A 20,826-nucleotide genomic window follows, 5' to 3' on the forward strand; every position below is an offset into this window, starting at 1 on the left:
CCTTCCAACTTTCAATGTTTCTGAATAGCCCCTTATTCTTTCTTATATTGACTCTAAATAACACACAGGTATGCACACATACATATATATGCATAGCTATATGCATATATATACATATGAACATAAACATTACAGATTCACACAGACATATATATATATACATGCACTCACTCATATATATGATATGTAATATACATAAACATACACACACATAGCTAAGACTGTATTTTGCCTATGAGATAAAAGAAGCAAATTTGTCTTTATTTTTATTCTCTTGTGCCCGCCTTCTCTTTGTTTTTAGAGCCCTTCCTCCCAACCCATTGTCACATTTCTGCTTTCTTGTCACAAATATATACATGTATTTAAATATATTCTGCATGTGAAAGGGAAAATATGTAGACATTATTTTGAAATTGTACTGATTTGCATAACATGATCTCGTCCCCCAATGAGCTCCAGCCATTTTCTTGAGAACAACTTTGCTTTGTTCTTTATGTCTGAATGATTTTCCATTGTGTGTATATTCATCACTGCATTAACCACTATTTCATCGATGGAAATATAAGGTGATTGCTAACCTTCTTTGCATGAACTCTTGTGTGGTAATAAATATTAATATTTAGAAATCTGAATTCTGTACTGACTTAGATTCTTCTGGGTCTGTACAGGCATAGCATTACAGTATCACATAAAACTTTCAGAGAATCTACCATGGTGTCTACAGTTACTGTACTAAACAGCACTCCCACAAGAGTAAATAGGATCACAACCCTACCCACCATCATTTTTTCCCATTATTTGTTACTTCTTTCTCCTGATGATAACCATTATGACTACAGTGGAAAAGAATCTCAGTATATTTAAGTTTTCTTTTAGGCTTGAACTGTGCTCATGGATTGTCTGCCCATTTGTACTTACTTTTTAAGATGTGCCTGTCCAATTCAAATAAATACTGGTTGAATTATTTGTGCATTTTCCACTAATTTATTAAGTTTATATCTATTTGTCATACTAGTACTTTGACAGTCAAATATTTGGCAAATGTTTTCTAAAATATGAAGCAGGTACCTTCTCTTTTGCTATTTTTTTTTTGCTGTACTGAGTTCTTTAGTTTGCTGCAATCTAAATTGATCAGTTCCCATTTTATTTCCTGATACAGTGGCATTTACAAGCTTTGAAGGGGGTTCTTTTATCTTATTACCACATACTTTATCATAGAATTGCTGGAAAAACAAATTATAAATTAACCCTTAAATATAGTTTACTTTTGTTAGTAGATTCTATATTAACAATTATGGTAGATAGGAATTCTATCTTCCTGTAAGATACACAGATACTATCAAATAAGAACAGAAGACTTAATGACTTTTTTACTTAGATGAAAAAGTGGTTGTAAATAGAAAGATGAATCAAGTGATTGACAGAGACTTTCAAGAAATCTTTGAAAGATTTCCACATTTCTGTTTAATAAACAAATGTAGCTGTTTAAATAAAGATAGCTGGCAGAAGGAAGAACAGGACACTTTAGATAAAAGTAAAAAAATAGAGTAGATAAATAGGTATTTCTCTGGCAGCCATGACATCAATGGCAGCTGATGGTTCAAGACTTAAATCCAATAAGAAAATGGCTGTTTACTATGCTTATATCCTGGCCATTATTGCACATTGGGCATGCCTTTCCTGGTTAGTCTTTATTGTATCTCACAGCATTGTATCTGGGAAAAAAAAAGAGTGATTATTTTTCTCATCTGGTACCATAGTACCTTTAGTACAATTAAAGTTAATCAATAATGATGAAACATATAGGTCAGTATTAGCTTAATTTATCCATGTTCTATGATAAAAGTATCTGATCTCTTCAGAAATAGGGTCTTACCATAAATTTGTGAAGGGTAAAAATGAGCATTGGCAGCTCTAAGTTGGTAGCACACACCTTTATTCCCAGCATTTGGAAGCAGAAGGAGGTGGATCTCTGTGAGCTAGAGGCCAGCCTTGTCTACAGACCTAGTTCCAGTACATCTAGGACTACCCAAAGAAACTGTGTCTTGAAAAATGAGACATCAAAAACAAACAATAGACAAGCAAACAAATACACACACACACACACACACACAACCGAGCATTGCCAATATCCTATAATGTTTAGTGTCTACAAGACCTCATAGGCTAACAGACCCAACAGAAGTAATATATTCCTACCAGGGATGTTTTAAAATAATATTTGTATTCAATTTCTAAAAATTTCACAATGTATCTTGAGATAATTTATCTACTTCCCAACTCCTCCCATACTGACCTTCTCTGCCCTCAGCTATCTATACAATTAACTTTGAGTTTTCTTCCATATCTTTATAAAAGGACATATTCCTCCCAGAAACTATCAAATACTGATAACTCCTCAGCTATAGCTTGGGTGCCTTGCCCACCTTTCCTCCTCCATGCTGGGATTTTGTTTGGCTTGAGCATGAGCAAGTGTGGTAGACTCTGTGACAATTTCTGTGAACTCATATACATAACTTTCCTGTTGTGTCCTAAAATATACTGCTTACTTAAAGCCATACTCTACTCTTACAATTCTCCCCATTCATCATTCATGACCCCATCTTCAGAGAAGTTGACTGAAATTTACAGGTAATATGCAAGTCCCATCAAGTGCTGAGCGCTACACAGTCCCTTGTTCTCTGACTGTTTACTAGTTGAGGGCATCTGTGTTAATTGTCATCTACTGCAAGAAGAAGCTTCTTTAGTTAGGGTTAAGAGAAATGCAATAATTTAATGGAATATCAGTAACACATCAAGAGTCATTTAACACTATGACCATCTAGCAGAACCAATGTCTTGTTAAATTGAGGAAAACTTTATATCTTGGCACTAAAATCAAGAACAAAATAGGTCTGTCTTAAGCCCTAGAAGATAATATAATACTATCTAGATCATTAGCCTGAATAAGAGGACCGGGAGGGCATTATATTTCATGGAGGTGGCACATGTTATGCACAGCTTGTGATGTCTAGTAAGGGTATTGTCCTTCAGTTATAGGTTAAGTTCATTTCAACTAGTTTTTTACAAATACACAAGTACATATTTTGGGGAAGTTATATTGCCATACATGTCTATATGCCATTTTGGAAATGTTTAGTATGGTAATTATTCCACATATTACTAATTAACACTTTATATCAATGTGCTCTGTGTCTGTCCTTAAGTGCACCTCGCATGTCCCTATATAATTGGGATCAAAATCAGATCATATCATTAAATGGGGAAGAAACCTGTGACTAGATCCAACATCATTTCCTGATTAAAAAAAAAAAAGTCCTAGAGAATCTAGTAGTACAGGACATAATTCAAATTCGGAGGGAAATAAACAGAAACCCCCAAACCAACAGCTTGCTAAACTAAGAAAAACTCAAAGCATTTCCATTAACATCAGGAACAAGACAAGGATGCTCACTTTTCATCCTGCTGTGCTATTAATACTTAATGCCTTAGAGAGAATAATACAACAGATGCATGACATGAAGGAAATACATACATGAAAGGAAGAAGTTCAAAGCATTCTTGTTTTCACATATGAAGTTATAAATAAAAGTTCCTAAAAATTTGACAAGAAAATTTATAGCTAATAAACATCCTTAGCAAAGTAAAGCTAAAATACATTGATAAAAGAAAGCTAAAATGTTTAAAAATCAGTATACATCAAATCAGCATCTATCTCTCACACAAATTACAGAGATATGGGACATAAATTAAAAAAATCTGCTATCCATAATAGTTTTAAAATAATATAGGATTAAAATAATCTAGGATAGATACAACCAAGAAAGTAAAAAACAATCAAACAAAAAACCACAAAAAACCTCGTACAATGTAAACTTCAAAATGTTAATAAAACAATACAAGAAAAATGCAAAAGAATACACAGAAGATGGAAATAACTCCCATGCTCATGGATTGGAAGGACTAATATTGTGAAAATGGACATCCAACCAAAAGTAATGTAATTCCAAATAAAACTATTGCAGTGAGATTCAAAGGATGTAAAACTTTTATGTAAGACGTGTATAATTAATATCTCAGGAAAGATCACACAGTATTTGGATAATTCAGAATCGTTTCACTCACACATTCACAACTTGGCCCATTTTTGTAGTTGTTACACATGAAAGAAGTATATAAACACAAAGTCATTATAAATTTGGATATCAATATCATGTTTCTTTCCTAGGTTTAAAAACTTTCCCAATATATTAGTACATAATGTGAAATACTTCGTTCATTGAAACCAACATTTATCCATTTATTTTATTTATGGTTCCACACATTTCTCAGTTATTTGCTTCTTACTGACTTATGCGTAGAACTTTCTTTTACACAGGAGAAAAACCTCTAGAGAGATGGAATTCTGAAAAACATAAATATCCTTATATAATTTATTTTCAAATATGTCATATGTTTTGTGATTGTAATTCTTCAAATCAGGCAAAGAAAATTCTCTGACAAAATTATATATGCAAAATGCATCCCACAGCATTATGTTCTATTAGCAATGCAGGTGTTTGACACTATTTAATGGAGCACAGTGGTATCCCATAACATCACTGACAACCTGAAGTGTGTCTCCTGGATAGACTTGTGAAAGTTTAATTGGATAGGAGACTACTCCACCAGAGACCACTAGCACTTTAATAGCTAGCTGCAGACCCCTAGTGAGGTTGAAAAATTACAATCAAGGAGCTATAGCCGTTTCCATGACTGCACTTATATTTTTTTGCAGAAAGAACCATTTTCCCCTACATGACAGTCGCTTCATATTAATTATAGATTACATGCTTCAGACCTCTATCATTATGTTAGCATATTCTCATAAAAGATGGTACATTAACTATAAAATTCTGCATTCACTGTATGTATGATTGTTCAACTCCTGCAGTGGGTGCATGTATGTGGAAGAAAGAAAAAGGAGGTCACTTCATAAATGCCAATGGCACCAGATGTGCCAATAGCACAAATGTACAAATGAAGAGACGGCAATGAAGAATCGGAACCGACTCAAAGGGCAGCACAATTGTGCACATACGGCTCTCTAGCCCCCACCCTGTTTAAACACGCAGCAGGACTGAAATACATTTAGCATTAGGTAAACACAGCCTTCCTATTTAAACTTAAGCTTCATCTGCAAAGCTACATCTCTCAACTTCAATTTTTTGTGAACAGTGATGACGGGTCCTGAATCAAGTAGCAGAATTCATGAATTGCCATTGACTGAGCACCCATCACCAACGTAAAACACACACATATGATAAAATTAAGAACAATTCCTTAAGTATGAATTATTGTTCTCAGTTTTCTAAAATTCTGATTGTGTACTTTACCTTTTGTGTGGTAAGAACTGACACATAGAAAATAGATTGTCGTCATAATTATGAACTTTACTTCAGACATTTATTTAATTCTTTCTATAACCTTATGAAGTAATATCCTATACCCTGTTTTACAAAAGATCAATATCTCTCAGCTGATTCAGAGTTTGTGTTTTAGAACCTCATTATGTTGTCTCTTTATTTGATTTCTGATTCTGAAATCAGAGCAATCATGGTTGATTCTCCAAATTTATGGTTCTGCTTGTTCAGACGTTGCTACAGCAACTGTGAGGTGTGTGATAGGAAAACCTCACACAGCTGACAGTCTTAATCTTTTTCTTATGTTGATAGCACTAACATTAAAATATTTACATTTAGAAAATACATGTATTAGCAATCTAAAAGAAAAACAATTAGTACATGTGCTTTAATTTCTTCATACAAAAGGATTACAGAAAAAGAAAACATTGTGGCAGCCCTCCTCCTAATGCTGTTGTGTTCTCTCCAACATAGTGTTGGAGCATAACATCACTTCCCAATTCAAGCCTCCTACCCAAGATGGCCAGGACCCAAAATTTGCTTTAAAATGTCTCCAGAACTTTTTTAGCATGTCTCCAGGATTCCCACCAAACACTTCCCAAAAGAACTCCGTATGAAGTTTCTTCCACCAAGTCATTTTCAATACTAACAACAAATTGTAGATGTTAAAAAAACTGTCTCATGCATATTACATGAATATATGGAAAATACAAAGATGCAAAAAAGTTGATATATAAAAATCCATGTATCTCCATGCAAACACATATATGTAATATATGTACACATTCATGCATGAATATATTCAAAAGTATATGTAGGTATATAAAATGCATATGCATATGTACACACATATATCTATATCCATATCTCTCTATATATGTATATGAACACACACATACACAAACACACACACATACCCTCCCCAACACACGCATAGACTAGTAGGACAGATTCAGAATTCTGTTAGAATACTACCCAGACAACTAAAACAAAGTCATTATAACTTCTTATTTTGGCTAACAGAGAGGACCTGTCTCTTTCCACTCACAGCTGCATTGCTAATTAAATTGAATGGGATCAATTTTAGCTGAACATTAATGGTATAATTGCATTTCTGTAAGTAATTAAAACCTTATCCTACTTATCCTGACAGATGGTTTGGTTGAGCATTTCAACTGCAAGGGATAAAACTTATATAAGTAGATTATGGAGAATAGAATTAGTTGCTCATATTTTGATTGACTAAAAAAATCATTTCATAGCCTTTCATCCTACGGAAATTTGAGAAAGGAAGTAGTTAGTACATTAAAATTCCTCAAGCAGCAATACACCATGGGCACTTATTTATTTATAAGTGTTGATTTTACCTATTATGAAGTATTCATTTATTTTGGTGGATAAAGGTATAACCTGTCATAAGAGCAAATTTGAATCCTAGAACTTCGTCATGAAACAATGCCACCATTTAAAACAAAAACAACTCACTAGCATTTTACATAAGCCTGTGAGTATTCGAGTAATTTATCTGACCTACAAAACTCATTTAATTCTTTTTATTTTTTTTAAAAGAGCACATGAAGAGAGGGGTCTTGTTATATAATTTTCATAAATTATTTCCTGTTTATCCTTTTTCTCTAGTACTGTCCTTTCTCTTTTCTCTGCCCACAGCACTTTGCTCCATCCATCCCCTGAACCTCCCCTTCTGCTTTAACATAACATGTATTCCATACACTTTATCCTTTTTTTCTTTTTTAACATATTTTCTTGTCTTTATTGACTTTGTTTCTTGTTTCTTCTCTCTCTCTCTCTCTCTCTCTCTCTCTCTCTCTCTCTCTCTCCTCTCTCTCTCTCTCTCCCTCCCTTACTCCCTTACACACACATACACACACACACACACACACACACACACCACACGCCCCACACCACACCCATGTTACACACATGAGGGAAAACAGATAGTAATTGTCTTTCTGAGTCTGACATGATTCACTGAACATAATGGTATCCAGGGACATTCATTTTCCTATAAATGTCATGTTCTCATTTTTCTTCATACTTGAATTTTAAAGCTCCATTGTGCTATATACCACATTTTTCTGAACCATTTATCTGTTGATGTAAATCTAGGTTTGTTTCATTACTAAATGTTTGTAAATAGCAAAGGAGTAAGCATGGTCTTTTTTCTATTTTTTTTTTACTTTATAAATAATACCATTCAAAATTTCCACTTCCTCACTTCCTCCCACTTTCCCTCCACTCCCCCACTCATCCTTCCTTGCTAGTTTCTCTGTGGTGGGAATTAAAGCCCTTTTGGTATATATTCAAGGACAGATAGATTGTTTCCATTGAGAAACAAATGCAGTAATCTTAAAGGATACTGGATTGGCTTTCATTTTACCTGTAGCTAATAAGTAGTTCTCTTATGCACAATTTTTGCTAGTATTGGTGCCAAACACTTTTTAACATATAAATTAGACAGAAAAATTTTTACCTAAATTCTATTGATGAATTGCCCCAGTCTGAAAATATGTTTCAATTGGTTGCATATGATTAAAAACGTATATAGATTATTAAGCATGTTGCCTGACTTCATCATAGAAATATGACCAAACTTCCAGATTATTACTGAATAATTGACTAGGTTTCCATCAGAACAAATATATAGTTATATATTTAGCCTCAAAATTCATTGACTCAGCATTTCGTAAATGTCTTGTATGTCATAGAATACACATCAGCTTTTCTGTCTTCATCTTTTCCTTCTTTCCACTCTCTAATCTTCCCTTTATTTCTCCCATGTTTTTCCAGTGTCTTCTTTTTTCTCTTTCCAGCCCTTATTCAAAGTCTCAAAAATTTTTCTTTATTTTGGTGAATCTTCATAAATTCTAGAAAATTAATCACGTGTTTCCCATGGGCTTCCAGATATGTAACAGAATTTGAAATGGTAAGAAAATGTTTGAAGAGAAAAGAGGACCATAGAAGTCACATTAGGAGTTTAATAAGCACAAAGAGTACAAACTCTTTTTTAAATCTCTGCGTGGAACTTTCTATTGAATTCTTCTTTAGTCTGGGAACTAAAAAAAGAAAACAAACTATCTTTTTTCGTTCTACATTTCAATCCCAGTACCCACTCCCCCTCTACCTGCCATTCCCTCCATATTCCCCTCAGTCTACCCTCCATCCACTCTTCAGAGAGTTAAGACAATTGCTTTGAGAAAGGACCAAGGCCTTCCCTAATATATCTAGGCTGAGCAAGGTATGTGCTGGTGTAACTGGATGTCAACATGTTGAAGAATGAAAATAAATTCATATCTATCCCCATGCATAATACTCATGTCCAAATGGATTAAAGATCTCAATATAAATGTGACCATGCTGAACCTGAGAGAAGAGAAAGTGGGAAGTAGCCTTCAATGCATGGAAACAGGTGACTACTTCCTAAGTGTAACCTTAGTATCACAGACACTGAGAAAAACAATAAATGGGACCTCTTGACATTGAAAAGCTTCTGTAAAGCAAAGGACATAGTCAATAAGACAACAAGGCAGTCTACTGAATGGAAAAATATCTTCACCAACTCCACATCAGGCAGAGGACTGACCTCCAAAATATGTAAAGAACTCAAGAAATTAGACATAAAAATTCCAAATAATCCAAATAAAAAATGGAGGGAAGCAGAAAAAATGTACAGCCCAATAAAATTTAATTAAACATATTTATGTTCTTACCCATAGAATTTTTCTGTATTCTATTAGAACAGAGAGTCTTCTTTCTGCAGTGGATAACAGTTAGTGCAGAGACATATCTATCCAAAATACTAAGTATATGTAACTATGAGTGCTCATCTGTGGATGAATGACATAAATTAACAATCCCCCTCCCATCCAAGACTTAGGAAACTTCTTGGAAGAGTGGGCAGAAAGAATGTTGAAGCTGGTGGATGAGGAGAAAAGCTCTGAAATGCTAACTTCTCAACATGGTGTGTTTGTAATATACACCAATTACGTGCATAAGACCCATACAATATCAAAAGCCAGGCAAAACTCCAACACTAATAAGGGTGGAGATCCCAAGACCCTATCCTTTGTGATGAGCTACTGCATAGTTGATGGATGCTCAGTGAGGATGATTCTCCTTAGAGAATGCATATATGCCTCAGTGGACAGCTCCACAGTCATGTGCCTATGGCCAACGCCTATTAGATCTTTCTGTTTGGAAATTAGAACCAGATAATGAGACAAATTAAGAAGTTAGATGACCAATGAAGTAGCAAATTAATGTTTTCTGAATTTCTAAGCTTATGGAGTATATACTCCATACACTACACCATCAGTACAGGCATGTAATGTTACCCAAATCAGCCCATGTACAAGTAACATGTGCTGAGAAAAATGTTCTGCTTATTGATTATATGACAGAGAAAACTTCCATTTTTTTGTTGAAAAACCAAAAGAATGAAGCACAAATAAAAAATATAAATGTAAAAATAAGTAAAATATAAGTTGTAGATCTAAAAAGAGAATTCTCAACAAAATATCAAATGGCTGAAAGACACTTAAGAAAATGTTCAGCATTCTTGGTCATCAGGGAAATGCAATTCAAAATGACTCTGAGATTCCATCTTACACCAGTCAGAATGACTAAGATCAAAAACCCCAAAGAGAACTTAAGTTTTCTTTCTTATTGGCTCAAGATAAATTTTTCCCCTTGCTTATTTTCATAGTACTCTTAGTAATGCCTACTAGAAACATTTTGATCAGGATCCAGGCCATAGTTCAGAATATCAGATTCAGAATATGCTTAATTTTGGAGCTTATATACTGATGCATGTCTTAATAATTCTATTTATGAAGAAGAGCCTATGGGATTTCCCTCTGTATTCTGCGATTACCATTAATGAATAAAGAAACTTCTTTGGACCTATAACAGAGCAGAACTTAGTTAGGCAGAGAAAACTAAGCTGAATGCTGGGAGGAAAAAGGTCATAATCAGGAGACGCATGTACATGTAGCCCAACCGAAGACAGACAGCATCACTTTAGCTGGTAAGTCACAGCCACGTGGTCATACACAGATTAATAGAAATGTGTTAAATTAATATTTAAGAGTTAGCCAATAAAAAGCTAGAGCTAATGGGCCAAGCAGTGATATAATTATTAGTTTCTGTGTGATTATTTCTGGTCTAAGCAGTTAACTTTGCTGTGGCGGGGGTTTTACAAAAAAATTAAAAAAAAAAAGCTTAGGTAAAAGCAAGCCAAGCAGATGGGGTTGGGTACAGTCCTGTAAATGACCCAATTTTATTGACCAGATTTTAAGCAATGACACATCCAATAATCATACAAGTATACATACCAACAGTGGAAGCAAAGAGTATGCCATCAACAGTTTCTATACAGATCTACGGAACAAGGTCAGCAGGGCATTTTAAGAATGACATACTAATCATTATGGGTGACTTCAATGCAAGAATGGGATCCAGAAAAAAATAAATTATAGTGTCATAGGCACTATAGAGGGGAATGACTGCTTGGCCTCTGCTATGCAAATGATTTGTACATACCCAACACAAAATTCAAGTAGGGCAAGCCATCACATTACTGGATGTGGGAATCCTCTGACAAACACACATACAGCCAAATTTACTGCATTCTGCTAGGCAGGAAACTCTCTTTTTTTTTTAAATTGATTTTATTTAGCTCTACATTTTTCTGTGCTCACCTCCCTGCCTCGTCCCTCCTTTTCAACCCTCTCTCAAGGTCCCCATGCTCCCAATTTACTCAGGAGATCTTGTCTTTTTCTACTTCCCATGTATGTCTCTCTTAGTGTCCTTATGTTGTCTAAGTTCTCTGGGATTGTGATTGGTAGGCTTGTTTGCTTTATGTTTAAAAACTACTTATGAGTGAGTACATGTGATATTTGTCATTCTGTATCTGGGTTACCTCACTCAAAATGATGTTTTCTAGCTCTGTCCATATGCCTGCAAAATTAAAGATGTCATTATTTTTTCTGCTGTGTAGTGCAGATCGTCACTAACCCCATATCAGAAAGAGGTCTGATCTCCAAAATATATAAAGAACTCAAGTAACTGGTCATCAAAAGAACAAATATCCAATAAAAAATGGAGTACAGACTTAAACAGAGAACTCTCAACAGAGGAATCTAAAATGACTGGAAGACTCTTAAGGAAATGTTCAACATCCTTAGTCATCAGATAAATGCAAATCAAAACAACTCTGATATTCCATATTACACCTGTAAGAATGGCCAAGACAAAAAACACTGATGACAACTTATGTTGGAGAAGTTGTGGAGTAAAGGGCACACTTCTGCATTGCTGGTGGCAATGTAAGCTGGTACATCCCCTTTGGATGTCAGTGAGGTGATCTCTCAGAAAATTAGGCAGAAAAAGGAAAAGCAATCTTCCGTTTCTTTGCCTCCCAAGCCCAGCCCAGCATCTGGCAGAAATTAGCAAAAGAACTCGCCCATTCTGATCCATTCACACATCTGCCAAGTGCAGGCAGTCTCCAGAACAGAGTCCTGGCACTACAATAAAGCCAGTTATATTTTTACCCATTATAGCAGGAATATACTGCAAGCCATTTGTCAACAGTGGAAGGGAAAAAAAAAACCTTATCGACCTCAAACTAAAAAGATAACAAACTTGTTTTGTAAAACTGTTGCAAAGCAGTTCCCAAGAAAGTATGACTCAAAAGCAAATGACCAGAAGGAAAATTGATCACAAGTATGCAAAAGTGGATTGATCTAATGGATTAAATCACAAGATGAGGAATGATGGTAAGACTCTTGTTGTAAATTGAGGGCTTAATAAATATCTGATTGCAAACTTGAAAATAAACAAATAAGTAAATATGATACATGTCCGTTTGGTTTTGTGTTCATTTGAGTAATTTAAATCTTGGGTTCCTTGATTATAACTTCACACATGTATAAACAATACTTTCTGATTACATTTGATTCTCCTTTCCCTTCTCCTCTCTCTTCTTTCCCCTCCTTCTCTCCTCACTCTCTCTCTCTCACACACAGCCATTTCCTTCCCTTCTTTCATAGTTGTTTATTTGTTTTTCAAATCCACTTAAGGTTGCTTGAAAAAGTATGATGGGGGAATATTTGCTGAAACATGGCCAGTTCAGTACGGGCTACACAACTGAAGAAATTGTCACTCCTCCACCCTTGAAAACATCAGCTTCTTTCCGAGAGTTGCTCAGTAGGAGCCTGGACCTCATTGGCACCTGCTTCATCTGTGATGGGCTGTTGAAGGGCCCAGGCTTGGGCAGATTTTGTACAATTAGGAGGCATGGCTGCTATGTATTCATGACTGCAATAACCGTGCCAAATCCAGATGGCAATATAGAACTCATTCTAGTACAGAAGAAATTAAAACCAAAGACGTTAACAGTAGTTTTTGATCCGCTAGAATGCAAGCTTTCTGACTCAAGCTTTGCCAATCAGGAAGTCTGGAGTCGGGTAGGAACATCTAAGCCTATAGAAAATTTGAAAATTTTAAAATCACAAACTATATGATCTAGTTCAGGTTACAATATATGCAGACCGGGGTAATCAAGGAAAAAGTTAACTGTAGCAATTCTCAACCTGTAGAAATTGAAACTTACCAATGTGTGTTGTTTTCCTACAAACGCAATACAAACGATTCTTCCACCTCCACAAACCTGTCTAACATCTAAAGTTACCTATCTCATGCTGAAAATGTTATTGGTGTTTCATAAGCAGGGACAGATGCAATGTAAAGAATGTTAGATAACCATCACTTAATATATTTACAGAAAATATTCAAGGGGGGAGGGCAAAATGACTTCTGAAAGATTCAGACAGAATTCATCTTTCTACCCTGTTTGGTACTTCTCCCAGATCATGGCGGTATCTCAATTAAAAAAAAAAAGAAAGAAAATTAGGCAGAAAACTCTTATCTAACATCCAAAACATCCAGTCATTTCCAAGTGTTGATTTAGGATCAGATCACCAACTTGTTATGGCCAGCATTCAACTGAAACTTAAAACAGTCATGCCAGGCAAGACAACTGGAAAATCAAACTAGCTTCAATGGTCCTGGAAGAAGCAATACAAGTTCCCAAAAGAGAAAAGCAACTAATATTTCTACACAGTTTTGAATGAGTCCTGTGAACCACAACAAAAATAGAATGGCATAGGAACCCTGAGGGTGAAATTGGAGTAAACATTCTTGGCAGTAATCAACAACTCTCTAATTAGATATGAGATCCACTCAATACGAGGGAAAACAGGCCTGGAGCTGGAAACCTGGCCAACTACTGAAGGCTACTGAAGTTGTGGACCTTGAAGGAAATCCCTCAACCACTATTTTACTGAATTAGCATAATCCCTAACTTGATTCTAAATATTTGTTCTTAAACCCACAAATAGTGTAGTCCTCAGGTCTCATTAAGGAATATTCTCTTTGCTACTGACAGAGACCAGTATAGAAAACCACAACCACTCAACATACAGAGTATTTTTGTAGTATAGGGGCCAGAAAGATTGTACAAACCAGAGGATCAGGGAATTTGCTGTGTATCTTCTAGGATTGTCAGAAGCTATAAGCAAAAAGTTTTACCAACATGTTTGCCTAAACATGAAATAATCACAGACAACAACAGGTGTGCTAATGAGGGCTGGGGAAAGCCCAGAAGTTCCCAACCATGTACAAAGAAACATGGAAAACTAAGGAATGCTGAGAGCTGGAGAAATAGACTCCCCCAGGGTAGGTCTCACCTCTTTGTTATCCAATAGGTGAAAAGCCTATTAACATACATACAGGTAACATACATATTGAGACGGTTGTATTTATGTAGGTATATATTTATATACACACTTGCACACACATGCACATGTACACACACAAGTGTATAATAGCAATAGCAATCATTGAAAAAAGGGCATGAATTTGATAGCGAGTAAGGAGGACTATATAGGAGAGTTTGTCAGGAGGTAAGTAAAGTAAGAAATGAAAAATTATGCAATTATAGTACAAACTTTAACATGAAAGGGATAAGTAAAGCAACGGCACCAAACAAACAAATCTATTCCCTGCCCTGCCTCTTTGAAAAATGGAGTGTATCAAACGCTATACTGAGTGAGGTAACCCAGACCCAAAAAGATGAACATGGGATGTACTCACTCATAAATGGTTTCTAGCCATAAATAAGAGTCACGGAGACTAAAATTGGTGAACCTAAGGAAGCTGAGTAAGAAGGTGAACCCAAGGAAAAACATATAGTTATCCTCTTGGCTATGGGAAGTAGACAAAATTGCCGGGGAGAAAATTGGGATCTTGGGGGTGGGGTGGGATGGGGGTAAGGGGAGAAGGGGAGAGAAAAGGGAGAAGGGGAAGATGGGGGGAACTTGGGGAAAAAGGATGATTGGGGTAAAGGAAGGTTGGATAGGGGAGCACGGAAGCACAATTCTTAGTTAAGGGAGCCACCCTGGGGTTGGCAAGAGACTTGAACCTAGAGTGGCTACCAGGAGCCCAAGACGATGTCCCCAGTTAGTTCCTTGGGCAGCTGAGGATAGGGAGGGGGAGAAGAGTGGGGAGAGGGGGAGAAGGGTGGGAGGAGGGGGAGGGAAATGGGAGGCTGGGAGGAGGCGGAAACTTGTTTTTTTTCCTTTTCTCAATAAAAATAAAGAAAAAAAAAGCACTAGCTTTCATCATAATAGTCTGTCTCTGAGTTATACCCTGAACCTCAGTCTCTATTTTTAGTTATTATACCATCCTGACAAAATCAACTTAAAATATAATGCATTTATTTGGCTCTCAATTTCAAGTTGAATCCTATCCTTGAAGGGAAATCAAACCAGTATGAACATGAAGCAGCTAGTTACAACTTATCCTCAGTCAACAAGAAAATGCAATGAACTAACACAGGCATGATATTTCTCAGCCCAGGAGTTCCATTTTTATTCAGTGCAGGTTGCCCTACCCACAGAATAATGCCACCCTAATTACTTGGGGTGGTGATTTGAATGAGAATGGACCACGTAAGCTTATGTGTTTGAATATTTGGTCCTGGTGGAGCTCATTGGAAGGTTGGATGCTTCAAAAATCTCTGTCATTCACAGTTAGCTCTTTGCCTGTTGCTTGGTTTTGAAGATCCAAAAGCCCATGCCATTCTCAGGTAACCCTCTGCTTTTTCTTTGTGGATTGGAATGTAAGTTCTCAGCTACAGCTTCACACCTTGCCTACTTGCTATATGCCATGATCTCCACCACAATGGTCATAGATTTCCACTCTGAAACTGTAAGGTACTGACAGATTAGTTCCTGTGTATAAGTTGTGTTGGCCATAGTATGTTTTCATAGCAATTACTGGATTAAATTTGTTCTCACACACAAAGATACCTTTCAGTCAAACTAATCTAGATGCATTGAGACTCTTTCCCCGGGTGAGTCTAGACTGTTTCTAGTTTAAAATTAAACCAACTATCACTTGAGTTCGTTATATATTTTTGATATCAGTCCTCTGTTAATTTACCAAATGAATCAATTTGAAAAAGGAGTATAGGTCTAAAAAGAAAATTATCAACAGAGGAATCTTAAATGACTAAGAAACACTTCAAGAAATGTTCAACATTTTTAGCCATCAGGGAAATGCAAATCAAAAATGACTCTGAGATTCCATATTACACCTGTCAAAATGACTAAAATCAAACATAGTTTAATGGCTCATGCTGGAGATGATGTGGAGCAAGGGGAACACTCCTTTATTGCGAGTAGGAGTGTAAACTTATATAGCCACTTTGGAAAAAAATGTGGTAGTATCTCAGAACATCCAGTCTTTGTAACCCAAAGTTCCAAACTCTTTCAAATTTTTGTCCCAAAACAGTTCAGGTGATGCAATAATCATCTAAATACTTATATGACAGCAATGAGGCCAGTATTGGTGCAAATGTTTGTCTTGGATTCTGCTGTGTTGCTCTAATGAAACAACCCAATAAAAACAATTTAAGGGAGAAAGAAAATTGGCTCATAGTTCCAGGTCCAAATTCATTTTTTTCATGGAGGTTAAAGTTGAAGCTTAAAACCACTGAACACATCACATCATTTCCAGTGTCAAGAGCATAGAATAAGAAATTAATTTTTGCATGCTAATATCCACTTGCTTTCCCCACTCCCGTGAAGTACTCCAGAATTTCCTTCACATTGAACACAGTGAACTAAAGAAATGCAACTGACAGTAGCAATAATCCCACAAGCACATGCTCCCTGAGCAATCTAGATAAATTGTCACGGAAGTTTATCTAGCAGGTAGTTCTAGATTGTGTCAAGTTGACAATTAAATATATCACATCCAGCATATTTGTTTATTTATTTTTGGGTTTTTTTTTTTCGAGACACGGTTTCTCTATAGCTTTGGTGACTGTCCTGGAACTAGCTATTGCATCCAGTATATTTGAAAGCACATGCTTATTTGACATATAAATTCATTAATTTTCTTTTTTTGAGAGAGGTTCTCATTCTGTAGTCCAGGTTGGCATGCAAGTCACTAGGTAGTACAGAGGAACCTCAAATTCTTACTAATCCTCATGTCTTAGCATCCTAATGCTGAGATTACAATTATAAACAATTATTAATTTTTAAGTTATTGTTATTGGTTAGGGCTGACATATATTATTTCCAACTTAAAACTGAATTTAAGATTTTTCACTTACCTTAGTTCAATTGTCTTGAATATACATAACATATTTTAATCTCTTACTTGCCATTGCCAGATGAAATAGATCAGTAAACAGAATGAGAAATTTCAGGTATGTGATGAGTACATTTCCAAAAAAAGTATATAAAATATATTACATTGTCTACCAAATTTTAAAATTTTAGAGACTTTCTGGGTTTTTTATTGCTCTTTCTTAAAGCAGACGATTTAGTCACATCTAAACAAAGTTAAACACTGTATTAAACTCTTGCTGTCATAGCTTTCAAACAATAAGAGCACAGAATTTTATAATAAGTAGCTCATTTTTAATAAAAACTCATAATAACACCTCTTAAGACAAAATGTATGAAGGATTAATTACAGTCTGGTACTGCAGCAGCCAATCCAGATTACAAGACTCACTCAGTAAATGTTTCATTGGTATAGGCATTCACTGAAAGTAACAGGACAAATTTGACATCAGATATTAAACAGATTTAACTATTAAAACACAGTCCAACTATCTGTGAGAATAAAAGTCTAATATATTTCTAGAGTAGAAACACTTGCTATATGAGCACATGGGGAAGGTACACGGTTTTGTAAAACAGCCAAAGTTGATATATTTCCTGACTGTACAACAGAAAACTTAATTTTTACTTTTATTTTGTATTGCCTGTCATAAAGATCTTAGTTTTTTCATTAAAATATCTATTACTATTGATGGCTGATATTACTGCAGTCTAGGATTGTGAAAGTCACTTTCATAGACATTATTTAATGTAATTGTTCCACAGTTCTGTGAAGAAGTAGAGGAGTATTGTTATTGACATTCAGGGCTGAATGAATCAGAAACCCAGAGAATCTAAAGTTTGGACTTTTATTCATAACAAATAATATGCCATGAGGCCTTTACTTTAGCTAAAATCTTATCACATCATTGAATTTGTGCTTTATGAAATTTCATAATACCACAATTCTCCTTCATTATCTCATCTCAGAGTCATACCAATATGAGTCACCTGAATTTTGGGATATTAGAGAATATGGGGAATATATCAATATTTCCTTTCTGGGTTTGACTCCAGACACCAAATACAGTATGCAGCACTCATCAAAATAATTGGACTTTTATTATTTTTAGCTGTCAATCTCAACACAGCTTATTTGGAACAATTTAAAAAGAATAGAAAGAAAGAGTATGCAATCTCACAAATTTAATTCTTTACTAGGCCAAGATTATTACATTTTACCACCTCCATTGCATTTTTATTTCCCTCCTGGATTTTTTTTTCCTAATGCATTTTATGATTTCACTGTAGAATTGAGATCTAAAGACATTATCAGAGAACTACCTGTAAAAAGCAATTCAGAGTGGACTTTGAAACATTATTTTAATACTTCATTTTAATTGGAATGTGCTCTTGAATAAAATTAGATTCTGCAATTTACAGAGGTAAACTCAGAAATATTATCTAATATGTTTAATATTCAGAATGCATAACTGATTTAATCAGCATGACTGTGAGGTACTTACGTGAATGAACTGCAGATACATAATCAACAAATATTATTTCTAATTGACTTAAATGCCAAAAACTAGTTTATTATGAACTGTTGAAGATATTTATACTACTTTGGAATGTACTCTTCTGTTCTATGCTCAGAATTATGGGAAGTTAGGTATGGGTCTGGATTATTGCAATTATGTTTCTGTCTTTCTCTCTTTGTCTCTATCTCTCTTTTCTAAATTATTTCATTATTTAAAAAAGTCTTAAATTGTTTGGAATTCTGTATAGTTCAAACTTAAATTAAATGGATACCTCACTAATTTGCATTTTAATTGAAGCCAGTAACTTTCTTATGTGCATTTTGGCCTCATTGCCTCTCTCTATTCCTCTGTCTCACTTTGCTTCCAAAATCAATATTTTAAAGAATGTAGTAAATTATCACATTTATAATCAAAATTATAAAGTATTTCAATTTATTAAAACTTTTTATCATAATTAATATATTACTAAAATGACATATGTAGAGGCTGAAAATAAGTTTCTATCTTGAGAAAATACAAATACAAGTTAGGCCTATGTTTTCTAATTTGTAGTCAATATCCTCATAACACTAAATAAGGACAAACTCTTTTTCTGTGCTACTTGCATTATTATCTATTGGTATTGCTATCATGAAGGGATGATTTACTCATTTATAAAACAGTATGAAACCTTTGAGAATATTTTCAATACTGTTGTAAATAATAAAAAGTCAACAAAGCAAGTAGGATATGTGAGAAACCGAGAAAACCTAAACTGGAAAAAGTAGGAGGAGAGAAATCTGACTGTGTATTGTTGATATGCGTTCATGAAGAACAAATGTCTCAGACCAATTGAAAATTGGCCAAATCTTCCTTATATGGGTCAGGGTTGGAATGGACAAACCCTTCCTTTGATCTGAGTGTAAATGTTAGCAGTGCATGCAAAGACAATTGCAGCTTTCTCTTCCAAGATGTCTATAGCCTAAGACCGCTGTCTATAAAGACCTCTTCCTGAGACTAGTTGACTCCTCCCCTCCATGCTGAACACAACACATATGCGGAGGTTTGAGGTTGTTTCCATGGTTAATGGGAGAAGGGAGGGCCAAGATAACCTGAGTTCAATGGAGAGCTTGGTTAGCTGCTGTTTGATGAGTCTATTGGCCCGCTTCACCCACCTTTCCCAAGGATTGTGGATGGTAGGGGATGTGGAATTTCCAGGAGATATTGACAGCTTCTGACACAAGTTCCATGACTCTGGAAGTGAAAGCTGGCCTATTGTCTGTCTGGATGGTTCGTGGGACAACAAACTGAAGAATGATGTGGTCCAGTAGTACCTGAGCCACCGATTTGCCATTTCCCTGGAGGTTGGAAACACGTCTATCCATCCTGTAAATATGTCCAGAAGTCTTAAGAGATAACAGTTTTTTATGAGTAGGCATGTGGGTGAGATGAACCTGCCAATTTTCGCCTGGTTGGTGTCCACGAAGCTGGCATAGAGACTGACGAATGCGGCAAGCCCCCTGTGAATTGGTCCAGACACACATGTGGCAGGAGGAGTGAACCTGTGAAATACAATCTTGGAGATTGATGGGGTAAAAGAGGGGCTCTAAGAAGTAGAACAAAGCTTTGGGGCCTATGTGTAAGATCTGGTGGATGTCAGAAATGATAGACAATGCCTGGTCTTGAGGAAGGACTTTAGACAGGAGATTATATGGGTTGTTATCTAGTGGGTGAGCTGGAATGACTGCCTCATTTATGAAGCTGAGATCTTGAACCAAGTGGTAAGCACGGGAAGAATTGAACCAAGTGGAACAACAACAAGAATTGAACCAAGTGGAACAACACGGGTTGTTATCCAGTGGGTGAGCTGGAATGACTGCCTCATTTATGAAGCTGAGATCTTGAACCAAGTGGTAAGCACGGGCTTACAACGGGAAGAATTGGAGTGTTGTAGGATGAGCATATAGGAATTAAAAGTCCTTGAGACAGGAGACAAGTGATAAAAGGCTTAAGGCCTTGGTGGTGGGTTTCAAAAATAGGAAACTGGGGTCTGGAAAAGAAGGACAAAGGGTCTTTAAGGCAAACTAGGACTGACTGGTGGTGAGTAGCAATCACAGGAGTGGAAGTGTTCAATACTTTGGGATCTACTGGATCAAGGAAAATAGGGATAGAATAGTCTGGGGTAGGAATTTGTGAGGCCATTAAAGTGAG

Source organism: Microtus oregoni, unplaced genomic scaffold (assembly GCF_018167655.1).
Source record: "Microtus oregoni isolate MIOR12 unplaced genomic scaffold, Mior012 000009F_ref0000495, whole genome shotgun sequence".
Taxonomy (NCBI): Eukaryota; Metazoa; Chordata; class Mammalia; order Rodentia; family Cricetidae; genus Microtus; species Microtus oregoni.